The 14,557-nt window shown below is 27.3% G+C and overlaps 1 long non-coding RNA gene across 2 annotated transcripts; it reads right to left on the bottom strand.

Annotated features, from left to right (window-relative positions):
- Positions 1-11,048: 11,048 nt before the first annotated feature.
- LOC113784880 (uncharacterized) lies at positions 11,049-13,689 on the bottom strand. Of its 2 annotated transcripts, none has more exons than XR_012162700.1 (2): positions 12,624-13,689; positions 11,049-11,544 (listed from the first exon to the last, which is right to left on the bottom strand). It is a non-coding gene; the product is annotated as an uncharacterized lncRNA (long non-coding RNA). The 2 variants fall into 2 exon arrangements; XR_012162701.1 differs by having other exon boundaries at positions 13,264-13,689.
- Between the last annotated feature and the right edge of the window lie 868 nt (positions 13,690-14,557).

The following is a 14,557-nucleotide window of genomic DNA, read 5'->3' as shown; positions in this document are numbered from 1 at the left end:
TAATAATAATAAATATATAAATATATGTGAAGAAATATAAAAATAAAAATAAATAATTAGGGATATAAGCTTTTAACAATCACAAGTGTTTTCGGTTATTGTTTGCCTATAATTCTTGTTCAGACTATTTTCTAAAATATAAAAATATTAATAAGAAATAAAAATAAAGGAAACTGAATAGAAATGAATTGATGGTCAAAAAAATCGATGAATTGATGATCAAAATAAATGAAAAAAAACCGAAAAGAAATTGATTGATTGTCATAAAAATCAGAATAATGGTGATCAATTGAATAGAAAAGAAAACCGAAAGAAAACGACTCCCACCCGAAGCCGAGAAAACGACCCACATGTTGAAGCCGGGAAAACGACTCGCACCCAGAAGCCGAGAAAATGACCCGCATGTTGAAGCTGGGAAAACGACTCGCACCCGAAGCCGAGAAAATAACCCGCATGTTGATGCCGGGAAAACGACTCGCACCCGAAGCCGGGAAAACGACTTGCACCCGAAGCCGAGAAAACTACCCGCATGTTGAAACCGGGAAAACGACTCGCACCCGAAGCCGAGAAAACGACCCGCATGTTGAAGCCGGGAAAACGACTCGCACCCGAAGCCGAGAAAACTACCCGCATGTTGAAACCGGGAAAACGACTCGCACCCGAAGCCGAGAAAACGACCCGCATGTTGAAGCAGGAAAACGACGCGCACCCGAAGCCGAGAAAATGACTCGCATCTTGAAGTCGGGAAAACGAAATGAATTCTTCTAAAAATTATTTTTTGGCCAAATTTAAATTTGTTATCTTTACTTATTTTTACTTTGATTCTCAAGTAAAATCTAAGTAAAGAGGGCCAGCTGTTGACACCTAATTTTGTCTGATTTTTACTTTTTATTAAAAAAGGAAATAATAATAATAATAAATATATAAATATATCTGAAGAAATATAAAAATAAATAATTAGGGATATAAGCTTTTAACAATCACAAGTGTTTTCGGTTCTTGTTTGCCTCTAATTCTTGTTCAGACTATTTTCTAAAATATAAAAATATTAATAAGAAATAAAAATAAAGGAAACTGAATAGAAATGAATTGATGGTCAAAAAAATCGATGAATTGATGATCAAAATAAATGAAAAAAAACCGAAAAGAAATTGATTGATTGTCATAAAAATCAGAATAATGGTGATCAATTGAATAGAAAAGAAAACCGAAGAAATGAATCAATAGCAATAAGAATCGGTATAATTGTGGTCAATTAAAAGAAAAGAAACCGAAAAAAATAGATTAATGGTAATCAATTGACAATTATTCTTTTGTCTTTTGAAATCTATACCCAAAAGTCTATAAATAGTCTGCCACAAGAAGACAAAGGGGAGCACAATTGGAAACACAAATTGAGAGCACAAAAAAAAAAATAGAGAGATTAATTAGAAAAAGAGAAGAAGATAATCTAATTTTGAAATAATCAGTCTAGTAAGGTATCATTTTCTTATTCTTTTCTCTATTCTGCTTACTAGTATTTTTTCTTTTTGTATTTTTTTAAATATATATATTGTTTCTCTTTCTTTTTGTTTTTGTTTATAAAAAATAAACTCATATGTTAAGCTTTTATTTTATTTTTTAATCGTTTAATCTTAAAATTGTTTTCTTTGCAATATAAAAAAAAATGTAACTAATTGATGTCTATAGATCAAGAAAACAAATTTCTTCATATTGTAATGTAATAGAAACTTCATAATACGTCTTTATCAAATAAAAAAAAAATTATAATTATCCTTAAGATTAAAATTAATGGTTATCGCCGCCGGATGAAATTCATCCTCGCTAGCTGCACCATATTATTCACTTTCAATCGTTAGTGGCCTTTGTGTCGCGACAGATCCAACAACGTACGAGCAAATCATTTAACAGATTATTTCACCATCATGTCCATCTGTCTCGTTCACATACCCCAACGTTACGTTTTTTCTTTAAATTAATTATTTTTTCCTCTTTACTTTAAAACAGACAAATATTATTATTATTATTATTATTATTATTATTATTATCATATTTATCATCATTATTATTATTATTACATTTTATTTTTATTTTTTAATACATATAAAAATAATAATAAAATCGGTCAACACACAAATATTTTCTACCTAAGAACTACGTCTGTTTTGATTTCCCTATTGCACATGGGGATACGTAGGAGCTAGGTTTTACCCTTGTCAAACCAAATTAATAAAACAAATATTTTTTCTTCTTTCATTAATGTAAATAATTTAATTTTTTATTATTCTTTTTGGTGTAAAAAATAAATAAATAAATAAATAATTTGTATATAATTAATTATAGGGTAACCGTTTTAACGGACGTTGTAGGGTGATAATACTTCCCTACTCGTAATTGACTCCCGAATCTAAATTTTTGGTTCAAAAATATTATTTTTGGTTTTATCCAATTTTTCCTTTAATAAAAATAAAATTGGTGGCGACTCTTTTTTCACGGAAAAACCGAACGCGACAATAGTTCTATATTGTTGTCTTGCGGTCTCTATTTTTGGTTTTATCCAATTTTTCCTTTAATAAAATAAAATTGGTGGCGACTCTTTTTTCACGGAAAAACCGAACGCGACAATAGTTCTATATTGTTGTCTTGCGGTCTCTATTTTTGGTTTTATCCAATTTTTCCTTTAATAAAATAAAATTGGTGGCGACTCTTTTTTCACGGAAAAACCGAACGCGACAATAGTTCTATATTGTTGTCTTGCAGTCTCTATTTTTGTGAGAATATATTTGAAGGAGTTTGGTTTAGACCTTAATATATATATTCTATAGATATTATTTAAAATAACAATTATAAGAATATCGAGCATTATTTAAGTGCCACTTTGAAAAAATCTGGTAATACTTTGTTTCGTGGAATACAAAATTTGTTTTGTAATAGATATGAGTTTGAAGTTAATAGTTGCTATATTGATTTCATGTTTATAAAAACTTATTTCTTGTTTGATTGTTGTAAATACGAAAATGATTTCCATTTTGAGAGTAATTATTATTTGGACACACATTTGAATAAACTCATAGTAAAAAGAAAATGTTAAAAAAATAATAGTTAAATAATATATATTTTTGTGTGTGTCTTCAAATGTTTTTTTTTTATTATTATTAAAATGTGTACAAATGTTTGTGTTCACATAAAAATGATTCTCATTTGGAAAGATAATTGAAAAGACCTCAAAGCCATCATTTTGACTTGACGTGTGTATTTTTATTTTTATAACTTTCTACTTTAGCAAGTACCATATTTCTAATTAGTTCTATATTTTTATTGATCTAGATTTTTAATTGTATTCACCCTATTTTTAAAAGAAATTTATATCTTTACCAACACTGTTCACATAAAGAAGAAAAAAAACTAAATTGAAAAAAAAAAATTCATAACTTTTTAATATAAAATATCGTATCATATATTCTGAAGTTTAATATAAGTATTCATTCTAAATACAATCCACACAAAAATGAGTATATAAAAAAAATTAAAACAAAAACAACAACAAAGTACAAAAAATATAACTAAATTGCTTCATAGATGTTGAGTCCGTTCTAAGATATTCTCTATCTTAAAGTAAGTGAAGTTCTATGCTCTTGCTTTATATTTTTATAAGAAAAAAAAACAAAGGGAAAACCTTATATTTAATTAGTCTTAACTTTAAAGAGGATTCTAACATGGTGATATGGTCAACCAACCTTAAAAATTAGAGATATGAATCGAATATAAGAATAAGAAGAATAATTAAAGTTTTAAAAAGAAGAAAAAACGAATAAAGAAAATCGAACAAGAGAAGATATCATGTAGAAGAAAGAAAAAGTTTTTTGAATGAAAAAAATTCTAAAACAAAGAAAAGATTTATCGAATGAAAAAATTCTAAAAGAATAAAATTTGTATGAAATAATTTGTAATTATCAATACTCATCGAAGTTAACGTTGCACTACAATTTTTTTTTTAAATATTAATTATTTGTTCTTACATATACCAATATTTTTTATGAAACATAGATGTTAACTTTGCGTCAACAATTTTTTTGTTGGTCTGTAATCAAATGATAATAACTAATAACTTAATTTTTTTTTGTGCAATTGAGAGTTTTTTTATTAAAATATCTCTTTTTATTTATTTATTTTTTAAAATGTCTCAGTTTGAAAATTATTTCCTTAAATAATTTTTTTTTTTAAATAGGAAGTTGCTCTCTGGGGAAACGACCACCTGAAGATAAATTTTTTTAAACTCAATAAAAGGTCATTTCTTGAGGAAGCGACTTCTAACTGAGTTATTTTTTTTTATATTTTAATACTTATTTATTATTAGAGTTATTAATTTAATTATTTAAAAAATAAAAATAATAATAATAAATTAAAATAAAATAAATTAATAAATTATAAATAAATTTTATATTTTAACTGCTGCTGTTGTTGTTGTTAAAATTGGTCTATATTTTATCATACACCCTCGCTAAATCAAACTACAATCAATTTAATTTAATTAATTCGGTTTTTTTCTTTTTAAAAATATTAACTCGGTTATTTTTATGGCATTACCGTGCTATTAATTTAATGTAGTTGACCGAATCAATTGTATCATGTGGTCAAAAAAGGCCAATTACATTTAGTAAAATATTAGCATCAATAGCAAACAAAATATACTATTAACATCAACAGTAAACAAAATACTATTAAAAGTTATAGTTGTATTTCCTAAACAAAATACTAACATCAGTTGTACTACATTTAGTAAAAACAAAAAAAAAAGAACAATTGTTCTGCATAATAGTACAACCAATTTAAAAAAACATTAATTGTCACCTTTCAAATTGTAATAATCTAAAAAAATTATAAATTTTAATTTACAATTTCTATTTATTACACTTCCATAAATAATAGAAATAATTTTAAAATTTATATTAACATACAGTTTCTTTGATATAAGATAAAATTTAGTTTTTTTTATGGGACAATAAAATGTAGTTGATAGATAATAAAATTGGTAATAAGATTGTAATATTACGTTTCTCATGAAAATAATTCACATTTTTGTGATTGTGACCTTCAAAATGTTACAAACACCATAAACACAAAATTTAATTTTATAAATTTATTTTGAACTGACCATACATGAATAAAGTGGTAATTTAAAAATGATTAAGTGTTAAAAAAAGTAATTATAAATTTAAAGTAATAAATATTTTACTTTCGTTTGAGTTTAATTAAGTTGTTCGCAACACTTAACATTATTTTTTTTGGTTGCACTTACATTTTTTACACAGTTTAAATTCTAGTATCATATAATAGGATGAATAATGTCCCCTAAATATTTAGAAGATCTTTACATAAAATATTTAAAGCGTTTATGTTTTAGATGTCTATTTTTGTAACAAATTCATTTAATCAATAAGTTAATATGTTTTTGGATTGATTGGAATAATAATTTAGGAGACATGGCAAACTAAAACAAAAATTGAATTTTTGGGGTGATATATTTCGGATTGCGTCTTCTAGTATTATCGTGGATGTTCATGTATTAGGAAAAATTGATATTTTCATTACTGCATTGAAATCTAAAGAAAATATATTGAACCAAAAAATAGTTAAGAGATAAATATATATTTTTGACTGGAGCAAAAAATATATGCTAAGTATCAATTAAATTTTCTTTTTACTTAAAATTTCATAATTTGTAAAATTTAAAAATAAAAAATCTATTGTGAAAGACATTACCACAATGACCTTGATCATTGGTTTCTATTATAATTATGTAAGGATTCCATTTTGAAGGCAATTTCAAGTTTCTATCACTTATATTTCTTGTTTAATTTGAAAAGATAAAAGTATAATAGATATTGATCAAATTTTTATAATAGAATTACATATTAATGTGCAGAGTAAAAAAAAAAATGTACAATCTAAAATTACCATGGAATCGGAATGTAATTACTAATATTGTTTGCATATATATATATATATATAAAAAAAACAAAATTAAATTGATAAATGACAAAAAAGGAATAATTTCCTAACTTCATAATATAATAGATCATAAGTGATAAAAAATAGTATAAAATACATCGTATCTTCTAAAATTTATTTAATATACATGTAGTTATTCTAAATATAATCCATATAAATAAGTATATTAAAATATTTAAAACAAAAATACATCAATGGTTTGATGTAAAAAGACAGATAATAGTTCCACACTTGTAAGTATTGAATGAGTTGTAAGATATTTTCTTGAATTCCTAACTTACCATACACCCCCATACACTCATCAAAAAACTTTATGACCTAAAATATAAAGACCTATACAAAAGGGAAACTTTACATACTTATTTTGAACACTAACGAGGATTGTGGTGATTGTCAGCGAACCTACAAATTGATTAATGAAACCATAAAATAGTTCACAAAAATAGAGAGAAAATGCAGTATGTAAAAGAAAGAAATTTTTTAATGAACAGAAAAATTAAAAGGAAGAAATTTGTATAAAAGAACATGTTAATTATTTGTCATTATATATACGGTTACTTTTTTGAAACATGCAATTTTTTTTAATCACATTTTATAAAAAAAAAATATATATTTTTTTTAATCATATAATTTATGCAGTTAAATGCAGTCATGTGATTAGTGATTTTTTATTTATATATTTATTTTTTTGATACAAATGTGATTGTAGATTTTATTGGGTGCATTTGAGCCACAAAAGTCCATTTCATTTATGTGCATAACAACACTAATTTTTTAGAGCATAAATTTTTTTTTTTCTGTCACAAAATATTCAATGTTTTTTTTTTTGAAATACAAAGTATTCAAATTATGAATCTATTTGAAAAATAGGTAGAATATACTTGAAAGAGATGTTTTTTTTTTTTTGAAATACAAAGTATTCAAGTTATGTATCTATTTGAAAAAAAGGTAGAATATACTTGAAAGAGACTATTTTCATTTATTGCATTCGAAAATAAAATATTTTAGGTAAGTGGTTAGTATCATAAGAAATGAATAATTTGATAGATAAGTATCATGTGTACTATTTTATTTGAAGCAATGCAATTTTTTATAGTGTAGATACACGCTAAGATATCTAATAAATCATCAAGTATCCATCTCAAAAATGTTTCAATGTCAAATATGTGCAGGTTAGAGTTGCAAGTTAGGGGCTTGGTGGATTTGGCATAGCAACTTGTTTGAATGAGATGTAGAATTAATGGCAGAATGTGTGGCGTTGCTTGTTTCTGTAGATGTGCAGGTTGAGGCTAAGGACTCATGGCATTGGAGCAATTCACATTATGGAATTTACTCTGGCAAAGAGGTGTATCAACGTTTGGCGCAAAGGCTTGGTGAAGAATCAACTACTTTTTGGGGAGATTGATTGGAACAAATTAGTGTCGTTAAAGGATGTGGTATGGAAGAAAATTTTAATCACTTGTTTTTTGAATGTCTAATTTTCAGCACATTGTGGGGTCAATGACGTTTAGGTATTCATGGTACTTTCTCTAACGTTGGGCTAGATCATGGTCAAGAGTTTGAAGGGTTCGATGGTTATGGTAGAAAGTGGCATACATTTTTTTAATCTTATTTGGTTAGTTTGTGTTTGAATTCTGTGGAAAACAAAAAAAACTTATTCTATTCCGGCAAGAGGTTTTTTAGGGTCGTCGAGTGTCGGAACACATTAAGTTGCTCAGTTGATGTTGGTTAAAGTACAAAGGAAAATGATTTAGGTACGATTTCAATCAATGGTTGTCACATCCGTCATGTTGCTTACTTTGTTCGATTGATGATGTAATTTTTTTGGGGCAATTGTGAGATGTGTTTCTATTTTGTTCGATTGATGATGTTTTGCATACTTTCTATTTGTTTTGTATTCTGTTACGGCTTTTGCTAGGATCTCATATTTTAATATAATTCATTTGATTGCTTAAAACAAGATTTAATTTCACTTATGATCCTTCTATTTTCATTAATTCACATAATTAGTCTCCTATTTTAAAATTTGACATTTCTAATCACTCCCTAAAATTTTTGAACTAAAAAAATGATAAGTTGACATATTTTAAGTGATGTTGCATATGATTTTATGATATAAAATCATTTATATACATTAATTATTCGTATGTCATTAATTAGATTACAAAAATGAAAAAAAAAAATCGAAGTTGAAAGTTAAATTTTAGTGTATTTTATTGCAATTCCAATGCAGAAAAATGACTGATTCACAAGTAGAGCGTCGCCGATGATCACAACCTCCGCATCATTTTCTTTGTCACTAGGGACTATTGCGTCTCTTTCCAAGTCTAGAATAAGCTCAGGGTCAATAGTTGAACTCCAATCGATATCGTCAATGTAAATGTCAGGATCAGGCAACGGTATGTCACAAGGAAGCCCATTGATTTCGGACCAAAACCTACTTTTTGCATTGTCAAAGGCTTCTTCACTAGCCGAATCATTCCAATTAACGACGTTGTCGTACAGATACATATACTTGGTTTCTACCAGCTTTTCCATGGAACTGAGCCAACCGAAGAGCAAAACATCTTCTCCCATCTTGGCACAGTCGGCTGCCAAATACCTGTGAACCAAAAAGAATACAACTATTGTGGGTGAATTCAAGCAAGGGCGTTTAACATAACAAACCAAAATAGTAATGGGGGAAAATGCAGCTAAAAAATCGGTATTTGCAGTTGCGAAGACATCCGAAACTGCAATATTGCAGATACCATTGTGGTTGAAACAACAATTTACAACCATGTAAGGTAGTAATAGTAATGAATTGGGTGGAATAATTTCCTAACTTCATAATATAATAGATCATAAGTGATAAAAAATAGTATAAAATACATCGTATCTTCTAAAATTTATTTAATATACATGTAGTTATTCTAAATATAATCCATATAAATAAGTATATTAAAATATTTAAAACAAAAATACATCAATGGTTTGATGTAAAAAGACAGATAATAGTTCCACACTTGTAAGTATTGAATGAGTTGTAAGATATTTTCTTGAATTCCTAACTTACCATACACCCCCATACACTCATCAAAAAACTTTATGACCTAAAATATAAAGACCTATACAAAAGGGAAACTTTACATACTTATTTTGAACACTAACGAGGATTGTGGTGATTGTCAGCGAACCTACAAATTGATTAATGAAACCATAAAATAGTTCACAAAAATAGAGAGAAAATGCAGTATGTAAAAGAAAGAAATTTTTTAATGAACAGAAAAATTAAAAGGAAGAAATTTGTATAAAAGAACATGTTAATTATTTGTCATTATATATACGGTTACTTTTTTGAAACATGCAATTTTTTTTAATCACATTTTATAAAAAAAAAATATATATTTTTTTTAATCATATAATTTATGCAGTTAAATGCAGTCATGTGATTAGTGATTTTTTATTTATATATTTATTTTTTTGATACAAATGTGATTGTAGATTTTATTGGGTGCATTTGAGCCACAAAAGTCCATTTCATTTATGTGCATAACAACACTAATTTTTTAGAGCATAAATTTTTTTTTTTCTGTCACAAAATATTCAATGTTTTTTTTTTTGAAATACAAAGTATTCAAATTATGAATCTATTTGAAAAATAGGTAGAATATACTTGAAAGAGATGTTTTTTTTTTTTTGAAATACAAAGTATTCAAATTATGAATCTATTTGAAAAATAGGTAGAATATACTTGAAAGAGATGTTTTTTTTTTTTTGAAATACAAAGTATTCAAATTATGAATCTATTTGAAAAATAGGTAGAATATACTTGAAAGAGATGTTTTTTTTTTTTTGAAATACAAAGTATTCAAGTTATGTATCTATTTGAAAAAAAGGTAGAATATACTTGAAAGAGACTATTTTCATTTATTGCATTCGAAAATAAAATATTTTAGGTAAGTGGTTAGTATCATAAGAAATGAATAATTTGATAGATAAGTATCATGTGTACTATTTTATTTGAAGCAATGCAATTTTTTATAGTGTAGATACACGCTAAGATATCTAATAAATCATCAAGTATCCATCTCAAAAATGTTTCAATGTCAAATATGTGCAGGTTAGAGTTGCAAGTTAGGGGCTTGGTGGATTTGGCATAGCAACTTGTTTGAATGAGATGTAGAATTAATGGCAGAATGTGTGGCGTTGCTTGTTTCTGTAGATGTGCAGGTTGAGGCTAAGGACTCATGGCATTGGAGCAATTCACATTATGGAATTTACTCTGGCAAAGAGGTGTATCAACGTTTGGCGCAAAGGCTTGGTGAAGAATCAACTACTTTTTGGGGAGATTGATTGGAACAAATTAGTGTCGTTAAAGGATGTGGTATGGAAGAAAATTTTAATCACTTGTTTTTTGAATGTCTAATTTTCAGCACATTGTGGGGTCAATGACGTTTAGGTATTCATGGTACTTTCTCTAACGTTGGGCTAGATCATGGTCAAGAGTTTGAAGGGTTCGATGGTTATGGTAGAAAGTGGCATACATTTTTTTAATCTTATTTGGTTAGTTTGTGTTTGAATTCTGTGGAAAACAAAAAAAACTTATTCTATTCCGGCAAGAGGTTTTTTAGGGTCGTCGAGTGTCGGAACACATTAAGTTGCTCAGTTGATGTTGGTTAAAGTACAAAGGAAAATGATTTAGGTACGATTTCAATCAATGGTTGTCACATCCGTCATGTTGCTTACTTTGTTCGATTGATGATGTAATTTTTTTGGGGCAATTGTGAGATGTGTTTCTATTTTGTTCGATTGATGATGTTTTGCATACTTTCTATTTGTTTTGTATTCTGTTACGGCTTTTGCTAGGATCTCATATTTTAATATAATTCATTTGATTGCTTAAAACAAGATTTAATTTCACTTATGATCCTTCTATTTTCATTAATTCACATAATTAGTCTCCTATTTTAAAATTTGACATTTCTAATCACTCCCTAAAATTTTTGAACTAAAAAAATGATAAGTTGACATATTTTAAGTGATGTTGCATATGATTTTATGATATAAAATCATTTATATACATTAATTATTCGTATGTCATTAATTAGATTACAAAAATGAAAAAAAAAAATCGAAGTTGAAAGTTAAATTTTAGTGTATTTTATTGCAATTCCAATGCAGAAAAATGACTGATTCACAAGTAGAGCGTCGCCGATGATCACAACCTCCGCATCATTTTCTTTGTCACTAGGGACTATTGCGTCTCTTTCCAAGTCTAGAATAAGCTCAGGGTCAATAGTTGAACTCCAATCGATATCGTCAATGTAAATGTCAGGATCAGGCAACGGTATGTCACAAGGAAGCCCATTGATTTCGGACCAAAACCTACTTTTTGCATTGTCAAAGGCTTCTTCACTAGCCGAATCATTCCAATTAACGACGTTGTCGTACAGATACATATACTTGGTTTCTACCAGCTTTTCCATGGAACTGAGCCAACCGAAGAGCAAAACATCTTCTCCCATCTTGGCACAGTCGGCTGCCAAATACCTGTGAACCAAAAAGAATACAACTATTGTGGGTGAATTCAAGCAAGGGCGTTTAACATAACAAACCAAAATAGTAATGGGGGAAAATGCAGCTAAAAAATCGGTATTTGCAGTTGCGAAGACATCCGAAACTGCAATATTGCAGATACCATTGTGGTTGAAACAACAATTTACAACCATGTAAGGTAGTAATAGTAATGAATTGGGTGTCTCTTAGTATAAATAAATTAAGTATATAGTTGGCATAAAAGGATATCAATCAAAATAAGAAGAAAAAGAATAGAAGAAAAAAAATGCCTAAGAAAAATTAATGAATACAAACCACATCAATAAACAAATCTACAAGAACAATAAGTCAATTATCATCTTTCAGAGGTATTTTCCAATATACCTGCACATGGTATATTCTATATTCTCAAAATGCTATTTTATTAACATATGAGGCATAGGAATGACTAGTTACAAAAATTTTGAAGAGAATTATGCAGTTATAATAACTTATAAATATCTAGAACAATAATTCCTCTTAATTTTTGCACAATTGAAACATGTCTTCAAAATATTCGGTTAATAATTTCTAAAGAATAGCAAAAATTTAGGCAGCATACATTTGAAAATTGACATAGATGACTTTATGACAGAGCAGAATGTACAAAAGATCAATCATTAAGCTTCTTTGTTTCAATATTTTTCTGAAATAGGGAAGTTTTTCAATACGATAGAGCCTCTGATTAATAGATGCCGACACGGTTTCAGTTCAAAAAACGAAAGACACCGAATCCATAAAAAATCAAAAGTACAAAAATAAACTAAAATGGAAATTTAACCACCTTTGTGCTATTCTATTTCAAGAATATGACATAGGTTAAATGAGTAGTAAAACACCATGAAAGTTTCCAAAATCAAGAAAGTTTCAGTTCAAAACACGACAAAGATTCAAATTGCTACAAATACGCAAGCTATACTAGAAAAAGAAATTTAGTTAAACCATAAGCTTCGTCAATTTGATAATCGAATAATGTAGGGACCAATCAAATAGATGGACATGCAAAACATGAATATTTTAACCATCAAACTTACAAAAAGAAGAAAGAAATGATACAACTTCAGTACTTCAAAGCCTTCTCATGATGATTAAAGTTCTTTCTTTCTTTTATGTAACCAAAACCCTGTCTCTGCTCTTATACTTCAAACAATGCTTAGTAGTTTGAAGTTTTAACAATCAAAAGCTCTACCGCTGTAGTATGGTGCAACATAGGGAAAAACAATCCAATTAATATATCTCTACTCAAGTCTAGTTCAAAGAAAGCCGTGTATGATTAACTCAAAATTTAATACAAAACATAATGACAACATTTGAACTACTTAAAGCAAGTAATAACTCTAACGTAAAGAGAAAAAAAAACTAATTACTTAAACAAAAATGGGAACATCAAAAACAAATATAATAGCTCATTCAATTCACAACATTTAAATCCCCAAAAAAGAGAATAAAGATATACACTATCTTCAAACCAAAATCTCAATTAAACACATTAAAAGGGAGAATAGTCGCGATCATCAATTCTATGTATATATTTGAATTGACAGTGAATTTGTTCATCAAACAACTCCATTAATTAATCTAAACATACTACCTAATCTTTTTTCTAGAAAATGAAAAAAGAAAAAAAACTAATAAGAGAAAGCATTTAAATAAGTAAATTAGTAGAGTAATTACTGAAAGGTGGTTTGTAATTACTGGAATGATATTGAGGTTGAGGAACATGTTGTTTTCTCCTAGTAGTGATGGCCATAATATGAAGAAAAAGAGAGAAAAGAGGGTAAGTGAGTATGAAAAGAAATTTGGGAAAAAAGAAGAAAAGAAGGCGGAATAGGTGCAGAGAAAGACAAAAACGTGAATTAAGGAGGTTGGAGGAAATTGATTAGCCATTTGTTGAGAAGAAGGAGAAGGAATTAGTAACGCCATCACTAACACCATTCTATTACCACTATTATATGCTTTTGTATTCTTCATCAATTTATCATGTTTGGCCCATGGTTTTGAGTATTTGAATTTGTAACTGTTATTCTTTATGGTTTATCTGAGGGTGGCTATATATGTATCTCATCCGTGATTTAACTTGCTCACACTATCCAAACATCTTCTAGAACAATCTCACTACTTTGCAAACAATATGCACTTATATTTGTTCCACAGCGAATTTTAAATCCACTTTCATGTTCAATCTTAGATATTTTTAGTTTAAAATTTTAATTAAATATATTAATTTTTGTTTACTTTACTTTTCTTATGTTTAAAATGAAATAATTAAATACAACCTTAGTCACACAATAGTAGTTATAATTAAAAGAAACAAAATAATACTTTTATTTGTGTATTTATTATTATAATTAATATAGTAGAAAATATCTATAAATAAAAGAAATGAAAAATATTGAATTGAGAGTGATATATATATATATATATATAACATCAATTAGAGAGTACAATTTGAATAAAAAAAGTAATTAATTTATTCAAAATATAATGAAAATTTATTTTAGAAACAAATTATTTTTTATAAACAGGTCATTCACTGTGGGACGAAAAGAAAACTTAACAAGAACAATTTTTTAAAAATATTATTCTCTGTTCTTATTTATTTTATTTGTCCTGCAATGACCATTAATATTTATACTAAAATATTTTTATCAAGTATTGATATATTCATTATTATTATTAATGCAAAATGAAAAATGTTGAATTAGAAATGGTACATGTAGCATTAATTAAATAATACAAATGAAAAAAACATCAATTTTATATTGTAAATTCGAAAAGGTCATTCATTTTTGGGACAATGTTTTTACAAATGGATCGATCATTATGGAATAGAGGGAGGATTCACCATTTTATAATATATGTGAAATTGTCAATTGAGTTATATGAGGCAAAATATTGAAGTATTTATATCCACAATTTTCGTATACGCAAATAGGAAGATATCCAATTAAGAATGGTACATGTAGAA

Source organism: Cicer arietinum, chromosome 4 (assembly GCF_000331145.2).
Source record: "Cicer arietinum cultivar CDC Frontier isolate Library 1 chromosome 4, Cicar.CDCFrontier_v2.0, whole genome shotgun sequence".
Classification (NCBI taxonomy): domain Eukaryota; kingdom Viridiplantae; phylum Streptophyta; class Magnoliopsida; order Fabales; family Fabaceae; genus Cicer; species Cicer arietinum.
This window is presented reverse-complemented; position numbering and strand designations above follow the sequence as displayed.